This window comes from Danio aesculapii, chromosome 14 (assembly GCF_903798145.1).
Source record: "Danio aesculapii chromosome 14, fDanAes4.1, whole genome shotgun sequence".
NCBI lineage: Eukaryota > Metazoa > Chordata > Actinopteri > Cypriniformes > Danionidae > Danio > Danio aesculapii.
Window position 1 is genome coordinate 42,637,007 of NC_079448.1, and position 16,757 is coordinate 42,653,763.

Genomic DNA, 16,757 nt, shown 5'->3' on the forward strand with positions numbered 1-16,757 from the left:
TCCAAAGCTAACAGAAACGAATATGCTTATAATTGCGCTGTCCAACATTGGCATTACATTTATTGATGGTTAAAAATGAAGAATGGAGATGTTTAAAGGGGTGGTCCACTACAATATCATATTTTAAACTTTAGTTGATGTGTAATGTAGCTGCGTGAACATAAACAACATCTCTGAATGTAATTTGCTCAAAGTTCAATGCAAAAATTGGCTTTTATAGAGTTAGGTTAGCAAAGCGAACAAAGTTTGGGGACTGCAAAAAAATCCGTCCAGATTAATGAGGTCACAGGGGTTTCCGCTTACGAGCATCCACCATGCGCTCACACCGTGTGCAGCAACGAGGCATGACCAGAGGCGCTGTTATCTTATAGCCGAGAAAACTAAAAGTTTTAGAAGTTTTTTTTCTTTCCATTTGGCGTGCGTTATTAAATTCCATAACACTCTCACCAGTCCTTACTCCTTATTTGCATCTAAAACTTTTGTTTGTCACAGGGGCATGAATGAAATGTTCATTAGTTAAAGTGAAACTGCCAAACATCGGTTAAAGTCATCCAAAATTACAGGAAACTTTTACATGAAAGCGCTTCACATAAACATCTTAATTATATTATTGTCTATTAAGGCAAATAACTAGATTACAGATGTCCATGGAAGCGTAGTCAGCAGTGTCTTCGAAGTAAGTGTAAGATCCAGAAGGGCATCCTTTGATTCAGATGGGCACTTTTTTGTCAGACGGCTCACCGGTCAGGCATACATCCACACTAAAATATCAAGGTGAAAGTCATCATAGCTTGAGTAGAATAGACCCAGCTCCCAACCCAACTTTGAGAATAGATTAACGGCGATATTTTTTTATTGCACGATAAGAGTCTTGCGTTAACGCAGCACATTAATGCCAATAACGGCCCAACACTAATATTGATTCAATGTGGGTGTATCTATTTTAGGGCATCAAGGTGGCTCAGTGCGTAGCACAATCGCCTCACAGGTAGAAGGTCGCTGGTTCGAGCCTCGGCTGGGTCAGTTGGCTTTTCTGTGTGGAGTTTGCATGTTCTCCCAGTGTTGGTGTGGATTTCCTCCGGGTGCTCCGGGTGCTCCGGGTTCCCCTATGAATCCAAACCGCTATAGGTGAATTAAAAAATTTCCTGTAGTGTATGTGTATGAATAAGTGTGTATGGGTGTTTCCAAGTGATGGGTTGCAGCTGGAAGGGCATCCGCTGCATAAAACATATGCTGGATCAGTTGGTGGTTCATTCCGCTGTGGCAACCCCTGATTAATAAAGGGACTAAGCAAAAAAGAAAATGAATGAATGAATGTTACTATTTTCAAGTCGGTGTTACTTACAGTATGTAAAAACAGTATAATGTTTTGCCAGTCATCTTTCAGTTAAGCAGTTACATGTAGCTTTATTAAAATACCCCCAGTATTTGAGTTAAACTGGTCTTGTATGACCCCAAAAACTATTATATTTTCCTTTTCATCTTTTCAGTAAAATACAGTTTCATTAATAGTAATGTGTTTTGGAACAACGGAGACTTTGGTGGTGGTGAAATTGAGTTAGTCGCCCCTGTGTGTATCAGCATATCTGACACTCTAATTCAATAGTGCCCCCGTTTCCGCTGCTCTCCCAGACCTTGTCACTTCGCATGAATCTCTGACAGGCTTGAGATCTGACAAGCCACCCGTCTGATGGCTGAGAAGCTGAAGTTTGCGACCGTTATCTTTCGCTTTATCATTTTCCGACAAAATCAAGGTGTGACTTGAAGAGTCTAGACGCAGCTGAGTTATTATATTTCGATATTTCATCAGAAAGCGACAGTTCTGATTTAATGCTGTGTATCATATTAGAATCATTCACCAGTACACTGGCCCGATGTCTAATTTGTTATGCTTTGCGCCGCTTCGAGTCCTGTCAAAACCATAATGAATGTTTCTCTTATTTGAATTTTAGCTTGATCTCTTCTTTTGCCGACAAATTCTCCCAGACTTACATTTCGTTCCTTTCTGTAGGATTTGTGAACAGATGGTGGATCTCGGGGAAGGCAGGCGTACGCGTGAAGGTGTTGATTGTGTGTTCTGGGTCACGAGGAAAGGTGACGAGAGAGAACTCGCATTTCATCACAAATTAAAAACTTGAAAAGGAAGTTTAGGGGTTAACCAATACAACAAGCCGGCGAAATTAAAATGCAGCACAGCATGGTTTTTCACAAGGAAAGAGCAACGAAATGTACAGCTGAAACTTCTGCATTTAAAGAACGCCTTATTATTCTTATTTAGCACCATTTTAATGCAGTGTGTCTTCATATGTCAATGAAAAACAAAGTTACCTGCTGCTACAGTAATGATAGTTTCTTATTTCATACAGTACATCGGCACTGTGTTTTCTTTCCTTCCTTTTCAGCTCATCCTGCATGTTTCATGACTCATAAATTCACCAGCAGTATCTTTTAGTGGGATGCTGTGGCAGAGATCATTGATATATTCATCGCGCATTTCCCAGGCAATCAAGTTCACCAAGCCCCAAAATTCATCTCTCCCTTTCCTATCGTTTAATCTTTGGGGGAGTTTGCACACTCAAGCGAGGGATGTGCACAAGCTTCTCAGTACTGCCAGTACTCAAGTGAAGCAGCACTGTGTTCATTTTGTGTAATCCATTCTCATGTGGCAAGTCTTTGGGCACTGTGAGACAGGTGAAGGGACGTATTTAAACTCCGATGTTGAATAAGAGGAATAATATGACAAGCCGCACATAATGGCATGTCTCCTGCAATCAAATTTGGAAGAGATTGACGCTTAATTAAAGCATAAAGCTTGGAGAACCTCTCTGGATCTTAATGAGTTCTGACCGGGCTCCAGCTCAAACTCATTGAAATTACTTGTCCAATTTCTATTTCTCATGCTCACTTCGTTCAGCCTGGAATTTTTCAAAATGAACACAGAGGATTGCCTTTTGTGTTGGAGAATGGTATCTATGCATGTCACTTTCGACACCTTGCTCAATGTGTTAGCTGTATCTTATATAAGCTACGGCAGCTCCAGAAATCTTCCAGGAAAAGAACACTTGTGTTGAGTCTGTCATGACCATATCATGTTTTTCAGCTCTTAAAATATCAAATTTACAGTGCAGCCCAAAATTGTAAGACAACATCTAGAAAAAAATACTAATAAAAAAAATAATATATTATGATGTTTAATAATGTTTAACAGAGCAAGGAAATTTTCACAGTATGTCTGATTATAGTTTTTTCTTCTGGAAAAAGTCTTATTTCTTTTGTTTCAGTTAGAATAAAAGCAGTTTTAATTTAAAAAAAAAAACAGTTTAAGGTCAAAATTATTAGCCCCTTTAAGCAATTTTTTTTCAAGGGCAATAGAACAAACCATCATTAGTTAAGCCTCTAAATGTCACTTTAAGCTGTATAGAAGTGTCTTAAAAAATATCTATTCAAATATTATTTACTGTCATCATAGCAAAGATAAAATAAATCAGTTATTAGAAATCAGTTATTAAAACTATTATGTTTAGAAATGTGTTGAAAAAAATCTTCTCTCCGTTAAGCAGAAATTGGCGAAAAAATAAACAGGGGGCTAATAATTTTAACTTATATACTTATATTATATTATTAACTTATATACTATATACTTATAACTGTATATACGCACTACCTTAAAGTACCAAAAGTCTTGTGGCCTATCCAAGTTTTAGGAACAACAAATAATAACTTGACTTCTATTTGATCATTTGGTATCAGTAGTAGCTTATATGAAAGGCAAAGACCTCTAGATTATGCTTATTTTACCAAAATAAAATATGATCATGCCTTGATTTTTTTATTATTTAATTAGCACGTAAGTTCTGACTTTGCTTAGACAAAAGTCTTGTAACTTAACAGAAATAATTTACAGTATAGAATATAAAGTCATGCTGCAGTGGAAAAAAGAATCAATATTGTGTCTGACTCCCATGAGCTCAAATAACTTATTAATAGTCATCTGGACTGGCAAAGAAAGCGTTCTTGCAAGAGTTCATCAAGATTCTTTGGATTCATCTTCAATGCCTCCTCCTTCATCTTACCCCAGACATGCTCAATAATGTTTATGTCTGGTGACTGGGCTGGCCAATCCTGGAGCACCTTGACCATCTTCGCTTTCAGGATGTGTAGGCTGAAGTATGAGAAGGAGCGCTACCCTGCTGAAGAATTTGCCCTCTCCTGTGGTTTGTAATGTAATGGGCAGCACAAATGTCTTGATACCTCAGGCTGTTGATGTTGTCATTCACTCTGCAGATCTGTGTGATGATTGGGATGCAGTTCAACTGATGGTTCATTGGTATAAATCTACCTTCTGCCACTTTTCCAAATGATCAACTAGAAGTCAAGGTATTATTTGTTGCTCTTACAACTGGGATCGACGACAAGACTTTTGTCAGGTAGTGTGTATATATAATTATCCCATTAAATGTATAGTACAAAATGTATCGTACAAAACTGACAGCACCAAACTCACTTTAAAAAATGGTTGTAAAGGTATTTTAGGTTTTTCATGATGTCAAGTTTTAAATGCTTAAACCGTATATTTAAAATTGATTTTAATGCATTCAAAATCAAACTATCAATGCTTTATAAACCAAAAGCCACCTTTTATCTGTTCAGTGTCTTCTTATTGATGAATGTGGGTGGATTTTTTTAATGTTGTGTATTTTTTCTGCCACTGATATTACTGTATTTATCCTAAAATATATTTATTTATTGATTGCTTGATTTATTGATCAAAATGTAAGTTAAGGAAAATACAAAATATGGATTTTTTATATAAATATTTTATTGTAAAATGACATGTAATGTCATGCTAAACCATTTACAGAACTGTAACATTTTTACAGTCTATATAAATATATAGTTATTATACATAATTAAAAATAACTAAATAAAAGCATGTTCACCAGAAGTATTTCTTTCTATCCAATTTAAACTGATTTAATCAAAAAGACAGAGAAAAAACTGACAGTAGTGTTATGCAGTGTAGTATAAAAACAAGCTTATTATAGCCATATGCTGTCAATGCACAGAACAACATTGATATGTTAGTGCTACACCGCTGATGGTTCAGTTCACTGCATACTGTACAAAAAATGCTGTTATAATATCAGTGCATTACACTTCTTTTATGACAGCATAGACACCATTTTATTAAGTATTACATACTGTATAGCACCAAATGTTTAATCTGGTCTACTTTTAGAGGTCTCGTTCTTGTGGCTTTCGCGCTGTCTTGAATCCCATTCTCACTCTTAATTGTCATTAGTCACACATAATCTGCAGCGTCTTAAAATAGATGTCTAAATGTCTCTATTGCCATATCTGAGAGCAGTTCAGTCTGTAATTGGTGTGCCATGGACTAAGTCACTGTGTTTTCACATTCATTACTCGCAATCCTTTCATATCATGCATTTTTAGTCCATCTATTCCTGGAATTTTGTTACATAGCATTAAATATGTGTTTAGACATTATTTTAATGATGCTCTGATCTGGATTTTTGCATAGCTGTACAAAACAAAAACAACAAACAGGCTGAGTAAAAATGCACATTCACTCTCTGCCTGTAGGTGGCGCTACTGGGATAGCAGGAATGGTGACGTTTTCTTGGTTAATTCTGAATGCAAAGCAACCATCTAAGCCAGGGGTCCTGCAGATTTTCAGATTAGCTCCAAATCTTATCAAACACACCAGAAGAAGCTTATTAGGTTCTTATAGGGGCAAGGCATTTTCCTTTTAATTCCTTTTCAATTAATTACTTCTGTTGTTTTTCAATGTAAACATGTCCTTGATGGATGTGTGTGACCGTCACACATGTCATATGAAGCTCTTCTCACCTGAGTACCGCATTTTTTAGACTGTGTGTGAAGTTAAAAGATCTTCAACTTTCACATGAAGTGCTGCTCATCACTGTCAGTTCCAAAGCAGTTGACTAATCAAAAGAATTCGGAAGCGAACAACCGCTGCAAGTTCCTGGTTACAGGCACTCGATGGCTATATCTGGATATCCTTGTGCTTTTTTTTTTTCAAACTATACCTGAATACAAAGATTGACAAAATTAAAACAAAAAAAGGTTCTAATTTCTGATCAGTCAATTGAAGCATATCTACCTTATATGAATTCACACTCACCGGCCACTTTATTAGGTACACCTGTGCAACTGCCCGTTAACGGAAATTTCTAATCAGCCAATCACATGGCAGCAACTCAATGCAGGCGTGGGGGATATTTTCTTGGCACATTTTGGGCCCATTAGTAACAAATTAAGCATCAATTGAGTCAATGCCACAGCCTACCTGAGTATTGTTGCTGACCATGTCCATCCCTTTATGACCTCAGTGTACCCATCTTCTGAGGGCTACTTCCAGCAGGATAATGCACCATGTCATAAAGCGCGAATCATCTTTAACTGGTTTCTTGAACATGACAATGAGTTCACTGTACTCAAATGACCTCTACACTTACCAGATCTCAATCCAATAGAGCACCTATTGGATGTGGTGGAACGGTAGTTTCGCAATCTGCAGCAACTGCATGATGCAAATTATGTCAATACGGACCAAAATCTCTGAGGAATATTTCCAGTACCTTGTTGAATCTATGCCATGAAGGAATAAGGCAGTTCTGAAAGCAAAATGGGGTCCAAAACCTGTACTAGTAAGGTGTACCTAATAAAGTGGTCGATGAGGGTATGTTCAGCTTTGTAAACAATATGTGACTCTGTCTTGACCACAAAACCAATCATGGGTATATTTTGCGGGTATATTTTTGACAATAAACAAAAATACATTTCATGGGTCTAAATTATTAAGTATTAAAGATCATGTTCCATGCAGATATTTTATACATTTCTAACTGTAAATATATCAAAACTAAATTTTGGATTATCTTGAAAGGCTGCTTTCTCAGTTTTTAGCTTGTTTTTTTTTCTCTCTGATTCCAAATATTGGCCAAACTTTGTCCTATTTTAGCAAACTATAAATCAATGGAAAGTTTATTTATTTATTCAGCTTTAAGATTATGTATAAATCCCAAAACATGTGCACTTATGACTAGTTTGGTGGTCCTGGATCACTAGATTTATCCGTATCAGATGCACTTTTAACCACATGAAAAAAAAAGTGAACTTTGTGTTATTTTCTCATCATTGAGTATTAAACCCAAAGCACGAAATTCACACGTTAACTCCTTTCTGAATCCTTTCTTTGCCTGGCTGTTTGCCAGAGGTCTCTAGCTCTAAATCCAACTTCTATGTTCTCGGAACACACAAATCCCATCACTTCATACCAGTGTGTCACAAATGGGAAGTTTTAAACTTAAAAGTGCATGTTTTAGCAGGCTCTTTGATATCGTGTGGCAGAGGTCTTTATGCAGTTGGAGGAAGTGACATTGACTCTCAGAGCTTGTGTGAATTCCTTTAGACGTGCTGGAAGCGCTCACCAGATCATAGCGCTGTAATATATGCAAAGCTGTGTCCTTATGAAGCGGGAATTAATGGGTGGAGCCAGTGTAACTGCCTTAAACAAGGGATTAGACTGCGCTTGATGAGTTTGGGCAGGGTGATGGGATTATTTACATTGCTCCAGTGGCAAGGGCCAGGTGTCATTAAGAATACAAATCCTCTAATAAATTTCAAAAGTGCAAGGATTGAGAAGGGCATCATCAGGAACAATGCCAGAGTCTTCTGTGGACCCTCGGGATGTGCCACATTAATCTCTCTGTATTACCAAGTTTGGAGAGAAAAAAGTTTTACCTCTTTGTCACCCTAATGTGTCTTGATCGTGCCATTTTCACAGAGAGTCTGGAATTGGAATGATGACTCAATCTAAGGAAATAATAATCGCTTGATATTAGGAGTGTAAGTCAGACTAAATCCCAGGGATATGTCAGAAACATATAAGTAAACAGAATCAGCACACTGCCACTGTAGCTCTCATTAAAAGACTATTTAATTAGACACCGTTTCGACATACAAGGTCTTCAACGGGTCAAATCTTTTTCTTTTCATATGTCAAAAACATACCATGAAACTCTTCTGCACTGCACAATTATCATAATTTTAACAGTTAAAGACTCTAACACTGTAATTATATTATAAAAAGCTGACTACAATTTTTTTATGTTTAACTCATTTTACTTAAGTTGATCCGGTATTAACTTCATATTTTTATTCCATTTTATTTTATTTTTATTAAATTCCAGTAAATTTGTATGTGTCATCTGTAACTAAAATTTACATTCATGCATTTGCCAACTAATATTATTCAAAGCCACTTAGGTTATGTTCTAATCAGCCTGATCTCACGAGAAAACGTAAGTATTTTACGTTTTGTCAGTTTAGTGGCTAATTCGTATGAATTTGTGCGAGTTCAGTTGTACGAAATTGTACGATTTTAAAAAGGAGGCGTGCCACCTAACCCCACCCCTATATCCAACGGTCATTGGGGGATGAGCAAATCATACTAAATTGTACGAATTAGATTGTACAAATTCGTACGAATTAGCCACTAAATCAAAAAGTTACGAATTGCCGTGAGATTGTGTTGGTTCCAACCCAGGCTCATTGCGGATACGTACCCAGGTTTACATTTCTGGGGACAGTGTATACGTAACCGGAAATACATCTGTTCGCAGTTTTTGTATTTGCAAATTGACTGTATGTTTGCAAATCCGCTGTATTTGCAAGGCCGCTGTGTACACTTTTGATAATCTCAAAATTCTTCTTGCATAAAAAAACACTTTAGGTAGTTTTACGCCTTAGGTAGGCATCCAGGAGGCATCCAAAACAGATGCCCTAGCCACCTCAGCTGACTTCTCTCGATGTGGAGGAGCAGCGGCTCTACTCCGAGCTCCTCCCTGGTTACAGAGCTCCTCGCCCTGCCACCCTGCGATTGCCATTGACTGCAATAATTTGCACAAAAAATTATGGGGTTTTACTTTAAAGAAGTTGTTACTCCACCCTGTTTAGTAGAGGTGTGAACCTACACTTGTCTCATGGTTCGGTTAAGATACTCATGCCATCGATTCGGTTAAATTCGATATCTCGGTGCATCATGGTGCATTGACGATGCTATCCATACACAATTTTATGTTTACTTCACAGCACAAGAAAAATGTATAAATATATTTATATTTAAATATTATTTGTAATACGATTTTGTCCTTTAATACAAACATCAGAGCTGTACCTTTAAAAACTCAAGTACATGCACAGATGACATGAGCGTTTATAGCAAATAAACAAATGTAAATATCCCGCTCGCTTTATGAGCCCTGTCGAGGGAGTTCTTACACCCCATGATTGGTCACACGCTCAACAGAAAGGGCTGCGATTGGCTTTAACGCTCTGGTGCTGTTCACCGATGAGTGACTCTAATAAACGGATACGGCAATCACAGCTGATCCATGATAGATGCGGAGGAGAAAACTTGCTCTGCAGACACGCGCTCGTGTCTGGATCCACAAGTATTGCTATAACAGCCGAGAGGAGAGGGAACATCACACCAGCAGGTCAAACGGGCCACAATGAGAGAGAGAGAAAGAAATAAGTAAATAAATGGAGTTTACTTTCATTTTCTCAATCGCAGTGAAACAGCATCTGCTGTATGTCAGTAAAAGACTGATACAGCAAACACACACAGTGAATTGTGCAGAGTTTCTGTGTGTGTATGTAGTTACAGTGTTTTAATTACTCGCGCTAGCATCCCTCGCCATAGTAGGCTACCGCGATATAGCGCATATGAGATAAATGACGTCAGTACATAATAACCAGTTATGATCTATTACTGAACCAGTACCGAATTGTCTGTGTCTGCATCACGGTGCACCGAAGAAACAATTCATTTTGACACACCTACCATTTAAAGGGGCGTCAATATAAACGTTTTACGTTTTAACTAACGTATTTCAAATGATGGATCTGCAATAGAGAAACTACAGTTTTGAGAAACACTCGTCACTACATCGTTCTTTTCCCAAACGATGCATCGTACTATAATAGTTCAGCTGCAAGTTATGTCATTGTTTGGAAAACGCATCTCAGCTCAGCTTGCTGTCAACTGACAAACCCCACTCCCGTCCTTAAACCCAACTGATCTAGAAAAAGAAAAGCTGTCGTGGCTGCATGTTTTCACCACGTTTTCAGCCTGTTGTTTATTTATTTATTTTGTGCTTTTGTTTTACCAGGTTTCTTGAACCGTTCTTCGATGGACTCAAACCTCATCAACTCCACTCCAGGTCCCAAGTGCGCCAACATACACAGCAAGTCACTGAGCAAACTGGTAATACTGAAAAAAGGCATCCACACAGGTAAGCAGTCAGTGGTAGCGTAAAAAGAAACAGAAGCCGTCGGCGGCCTCACACCACCCCGTAGCATTCGTTTTAAAGCAAAATGCAGCCAGACGTACCTCTGGCTATATAATTCACGCTCTCCAGAAATGTAGACAGGGGTACATGAGCCTGTGTTATGTTCACATTGCAGCTAATGTTGCCCAAATCTGATTTTTATATATATTTTTGCCAACATGTAGTGTTAAATCTGACATAGTTCAGATGTTTTGAAATGTACTTGACAGTTATGTCATATATCGTGCGATTTTCACAATATTTTATTAACATTGATCATGTGATCAGCGGCTAAATTCAAATCTGCTTTCCCACAACGCGTGGCGCTGAGCCAGAGAAAGACAAGCATAGTGCTTGTCAAAGAACATTTCAGTCTTTTCAATCACATAACATCTAGTTTTTAGAAATTTATTTGAACATTAACACTGGTCAGAGATAATAAATCAAGTCAAACTTTTATTTTGGGTGAACTAATCCTTTAAAGGGATAGTTCATCATAACTGAAAATTTACTCACTATTTACTCACCTTCAAGTGCTTCCAGACCTTTATGAGTTTCATTATTCTGTTGATATTTGTTGATACACAAAAGAAGATATTTTGAAGAAAGCTGGAAACCTGTAATCATTGACTTCAATAAAAAATAGTTTCCTTTTTATGGAAGTCAGGGTTATAGTTATATAGTTATATTTACAGGATTTCTGTAAAATATCATATTTTGTGTACAACAAAAGAAACAAGTAAATGGAGCTTAAATTATGACAGAATTTTTATTTAAGGGGTATTTTGACCATTAATTATACAGCCTGAAATTTCACGACATTCTTAATATCAAATATACCTTCCTAAACAACAACAACAACAAAAAAAAAGCTGAAAGAAACTATTTCAAGGTTTCGGTTATCTTTATTCTGATGCGTGGCCTTGTGAAAAGAGTTTACTTTTACAATATCACTCTCATAAACTTTATGCACTAGTTATTTTTCCTGAGAAAGACATTTTCCATGTAGTATTTTTATTTTTGATCTTTTTCTAAAGGCTGCTTATTCCAAGTAAATGTCGTAGTTCTGTACAAAGGTCTTGTGAAACTTCATAAAACGAAATGTAAGGAAAATTTAATTACATTTTGCTGTGGGATGAGGGCAACAGGTCGATATTATTTTATAAGATGAAATATCACAAAATGTCTTCACTTCAGAATGTCGAATGTGCAGATTTCTGAAAGCAGCCTGGTCTCATATCCTCTTATACCCAGTTTGAATATTCTCTGCCGGGGTGTTGTACTGTAGGCTTGAGGCATATTCACTATGTTGTGCAGACAGCTGTTAAACTAACATGGTTTTATGCTGACATTAAGTGCTCTCTTTTTGCCGAGGGAAATATTATATCTTATTAAACAGAGGGTGTGCTTTGAGGGCTCACAAGAGATGTTTGGGGGGAAAATGAAGGATAATATGAGGGTACTTGGCCAACAAACTCCATTACTGGCCAAATGAAGTGAACAAATTCATAACTACATTTTTAAAAATGTATGTACTATATTTAGGTAGCACTTCAGATGAAGAGAGACACAGGGAGACGGTGCAAAAAAAAAAAAAAAACGGGCCCCAATAAGTATGTATGTATATTAATTTAGAGTGGTAATCCCAGAATAAATACGTTAGGAGCCATTATTTGGTGCATGCGCAAACCGAAACAACGCTGTTGAAAGCAAATTGACACATGTGCGCATAAAACCATTCCCGGGCACCTCACACGTGCTGATCTGCTCCCGGTGTGAATATCGGTTGTTTACATGCACGCCGATAAAATACATGCCGCTAATGCACTGTGAAACCAGAGTAACTTTTATGCAGAGGTGTCGGCACGCAGCGAGCTTTGCAAGTCGAAGTTATAATATGTACATCTTATTTTGACCAAGCATGGCTATAAAGCAGAAAGGAGAGATGATGAGTCAGTGAAGTAAGACTTAATGACATAAATTCTCGGCCAAGAGTCAGGCCTAAGACAACAGTTAATTACATAAAACATATTTTTTGTATTCTATAGAATTGTCTTAAATATTCATGCCAAAGATTTCTTAAGAGATCTTAGCCTCTTACTGCTGTTTTGTGTTTACATTGTTTTCCAGTTACATTTAAGATTGATCTCTGTTATTTATTTTTATTATTATTATTATTATTATTATTAATAATAATAATATGTATGTTTATTTATACTAAATAATTAAAATATATGTTTTTGGGTAGTGGGGCGTGGCCATTGTCTAGCAACGGCTCTGGGGGGTTACTTTAATAAGCTATATCCAAGCGGCAACCTCCCACTCTCCCTCGGGAGGCCAATACGGAAGTAACTGAAACTGCAATTCATCAAAATTCCGCTAGTCCTGGCTCCATAATAGAGCAAAGTGCAATTGAGCCCACTGTTAGAATGGCCAACTTTACAGCAGAAAAAAAGGTGTTTACAGCCTGGTACAAAGAACGATTTTGGTTCATATAGCTATTATTACCCTCCATGACAACTGTGAGGGGGGTGAATTTTTTTATAACTCATCCATTTCCTTTATATTATGTTATTTTAAGTTTGCATAATTAAGGGCGTGGCCACTTGAGTGACAGCTAGGTCTCGCTGGTCACCGTCACTTCACCTCAGCTGAATCCGGCAGATTAGCCACTTATCTCGGCATATTCATCGTATTTTTGTTTTGTTTTATGTGGCTTTACACAGTCAGCTGCCTTTTGGACTTATTTCTTACAATTATCAGATGATATGGGATGCTGTGTGCATTTAATTGTGCTCACAAACCGTTCACGTGGCCTCCGTTTCCCATGTGAGTAAAGTTATATACTTGTATACCATCTCTATAAATGTATTTGTTTTATTTAAGATCATTTATCATTAATATTTTTCTTTAGACCCGTAAAGCACTCCAGAATGTGACAGATTGATTAGCTGTAGGCTCTAGAACAGTCACCTGAAGCGTTGTAATACAGTGTTGTGCTGGATTTTATCAATAGTCTTGCATTTACTAACACACACACACATCTGAAGTGTTTGGAAGTAATTCGCGTTTACCTCCTGTAGAAAAACGTCATAAGAGCAATGTTTAGTGGCTCAATGTATTACAACAGTGTTTTTGAAAGTCTAATCACTTTATTGATATAGTACAGCCAAGCACATGTGGTCAGAACACAAACGAGTCGCAGGTAATAAAGTATCAAGCGTTTCTCCCAAAGTGAAGTCTGTCTGCCAGGTCTAAGCAAAGTGCCAGCAGGTGTCTGTAGCTCCGCCCACTCTCCGCCTCTTTGCCCTTGTTTGGTATCCCGCCGTGGATGCGATGACGCGCGAACAAAATGGCGACGGTTGACCACGCCTACTTGTGGCTTGTTTTGCGCTCTTCAGAAACCTATGGGTGACATCACGGATGCTACGTCCATATATTTTACAGTCTATGGCTATATCATGATACAATTGATGACTGCAGCAAAAAGGGCAAGAAAGGTCCAGATGTAGTGAAATATTAGTAACATTTCAGTTTGTTTGTATGCTGTCTGAACTGTTTGTTTGAGACAACTACATGTGTTCCAATGGGAGTAATAAAAAGTCAACTACATAGTTTCTATATGGTTCTAGTTTTTTTTTTTTGTTGTTGTTGTTTTTTTGGTGGGTTGGATATGGGGTGGTTCGCCCAGGGTGCCATTTAAACTAGAACCGCCACTGGATCTCACATAATGTTTGTGAGAAATACTACAATAAGAACATGATTATTTGATGTATTTGATGTGGAGTTGTAACGATGAGTCACACACAATGTCGCTACAAAGTTCACGCGCACACACACAGCGGACCTACACAGTGTGTGCACGTTTAACTTTGCATCGTTTTTGCATGGCAAATGTGACAGGATACACGTTAATATCCACTGTTCTATGGATATCCGTTATGATAATGTACAAAATAAACCTGATTTAACGTTCATAAAGCAGGATTGACAGGTGGCTGTGGTGATAAAGTAAAGATGGTAAAATTGCTGTAATTCATCACACACATGCACTGTTTTAAAAAGGTTTTAAACTTGTAAAACTCACTCTTGATCACATTTGATGAAGATTGATGATCACAGCAAGCTGAACAGATCTTTTAATCCTGGTTGCTTTGAGCACGTCCTGTCTTGTTGATATGATTATACGTGTTACTACAAAGACATGTTAATATAGCATGCCATAAAGCAGTCATGCAGCATGAGAGAATTCATGAATAAGTGTGAAGTGATGCAACTGACGAGGGTAGGATAATGACAACTGGTTGATGTAGCACTTTCCATGTATACTATATAGAACATACTTTTCTAATGGTCATGTAGTATACAGTTTTTCGAAACTGGATAGTATGTAATTTCGTTCGCAGCCAATGACAAAATTCAAGATGCCATTGTAAGACAAAAACAGGATATGAAGCAGTTGTTTATGTACAATGAAATCAATGTCACCTTTGTCACTGAGCAAATCACAATTAATGACAGTTGTCATAAGCATGCATAAAATCTCATTCAAATTAATGACGTGTGTCGTGTCATGATTATAAAGGTTTCATGACAGTCTTATGAATGCCCCATTGACGTAAAGTGTTACAATTTATTTTAAATAGCTCCATTATGTTTTATGTTCCCATGAATGTTTCCTTTCATGCAGTGTAATGTAGCTGTTTGTGAATGTAAATGCAAAGTTTTAAAGATCAAAGTGTACGGTAAAATAAATGATTCTGAATTAGAGTCGTGCACAAGTTCACTTCTGAAAGTGATCTACAGTACATATATCAGTGGCAGTAGCTTTTAACTGACTGCCCACAACAGTGTCTACTTTAACACTTTAGTCATGTCAAAAAAAGAAACTTGTTTTGACGATTATTTAGCAATATACTAACCAAAGATGCGAAACAGTACAATGTACTGTACCTGCATTATGATGAGAAATTTGGAAGCACATGGAACTCAGTCAACAAAACTGAGTTAACAAAACAGTGCTTCCAGCTGTAACTATTCTAAATGTATCGCTAACACTTTACATTAACGCTGTATTAGTTGATCGTGGGTTAATGTATTTAATAACATGAACAAAAATGAACAATGTATTTATTACTGTATTTATATTTGTTAGTTCATCAAAATAAGGTTGTTCATTGTTAGCTGTTGTTACCTCACGATGCTTAAACGAATCTTAACAAGCATGAATATGGATTTTAATGATTAACTGTTGAACTGTGATTAATAAACACTGTACAACTCATGTTCAGTATTAGTTTATGTTACATGATGACTTGTTTGATTGATTGATACATGAACTAACATTATCTAATGAGAGCTTATTGTAAAGTGTGACCAACTAATCTGATTGGCCACTGGATTTTTAAGATCAACAAAAAAAGTCTTTGATTGGTTATTATTTTCTAGTTGTCCTTACAAATGATGTTATATATAAAGTACAGTAGTACAACTAAACATAGGGTTTTCGGCTTATCCCTCAAAAATCTTTTGCCTTATAGAGAATATGAAATGTGAAAAGTAAAATCTAGTAACAGTTCAGTTTAAGTATCAATTCTCACTATTAACCAGTTGCTTATTACCTGTTTATTATTAAGTTACTGGCTGTTTATTAAGGCATATAAAGTACATATTGTGCATGATGTTATTCTTCATCCCTAAAACATAGTCACTATATTAACTATTTTTTTTCCAAAATATTTTATTGGGTTTTGTTTGATCTACAGAACAAACTGCATAAAAAACATAAAATAAAAAGACTTCAATTAAATGTATATATAAATAAACATAAAAAATAAACATCAGGAATCCAACAAATGGTTAAAAGGTGAAAATAAATATTTAAATAAATTACATAAATTCAAATAATAACAATACATAATTAAATAATAACAATGTTCAATACGTATTTTTGTCACTAGCATTTCACAGCTTTCCAGTGTGTGTTATAAAAGATAAATAATCTTCTGTTAACCCAACTAAATGTTTAGTGTATTACTGGCAAATAATTTTAGGTCAGTGCAGCTGATGTTTTCAATAACTGAGTGAACAAGAAAAAGCAAAAGGGAAATAAGAATTATGTTTTTTTTTTGTCGTTGTACTGCCTATAATTCTTTTACAGTGTTTAAGAGTGTAGAATAAATTAAAGTGTGACAGAAAAATGTATAATAGTGTGCAGTTTTGGTTCTCCTTTTTTTTCATTGAATTTGAATGTTCAGATGTTTTATATCTCCCTATCGTGATTACTCCAGAAATGTAAGCCGTGGAAACATTTTTCAGGAGACCTCAAAAACCAAATGAGGAACTTTTTAAATGACATACACACGCTATTAATACAAA

General features: G+C 36.6%; 1 long non-coding RNA gene across 1 annotated transcript in view; it reads left to right on the plus strand.

Annotated features, from left to right (window-relative positions):
• Window positions 1–16,757, plus strand: part of LOC130240235 (uncharacterized) — a 166,856-nt gene that overhangs the window by 74,727 nt on the left and 75,372 nt on the right. Inside the window, exon 3 of the long non-coding RNA XR_008838749.1 lies at window positions 10,221–10,343. This is a non-coding gene — a long non-coding RNA (uncharacterized LOC130240235). The remainder of the gene's footprint in view (window positions 1–10,220; window positions 10,344–16,757) is intronic.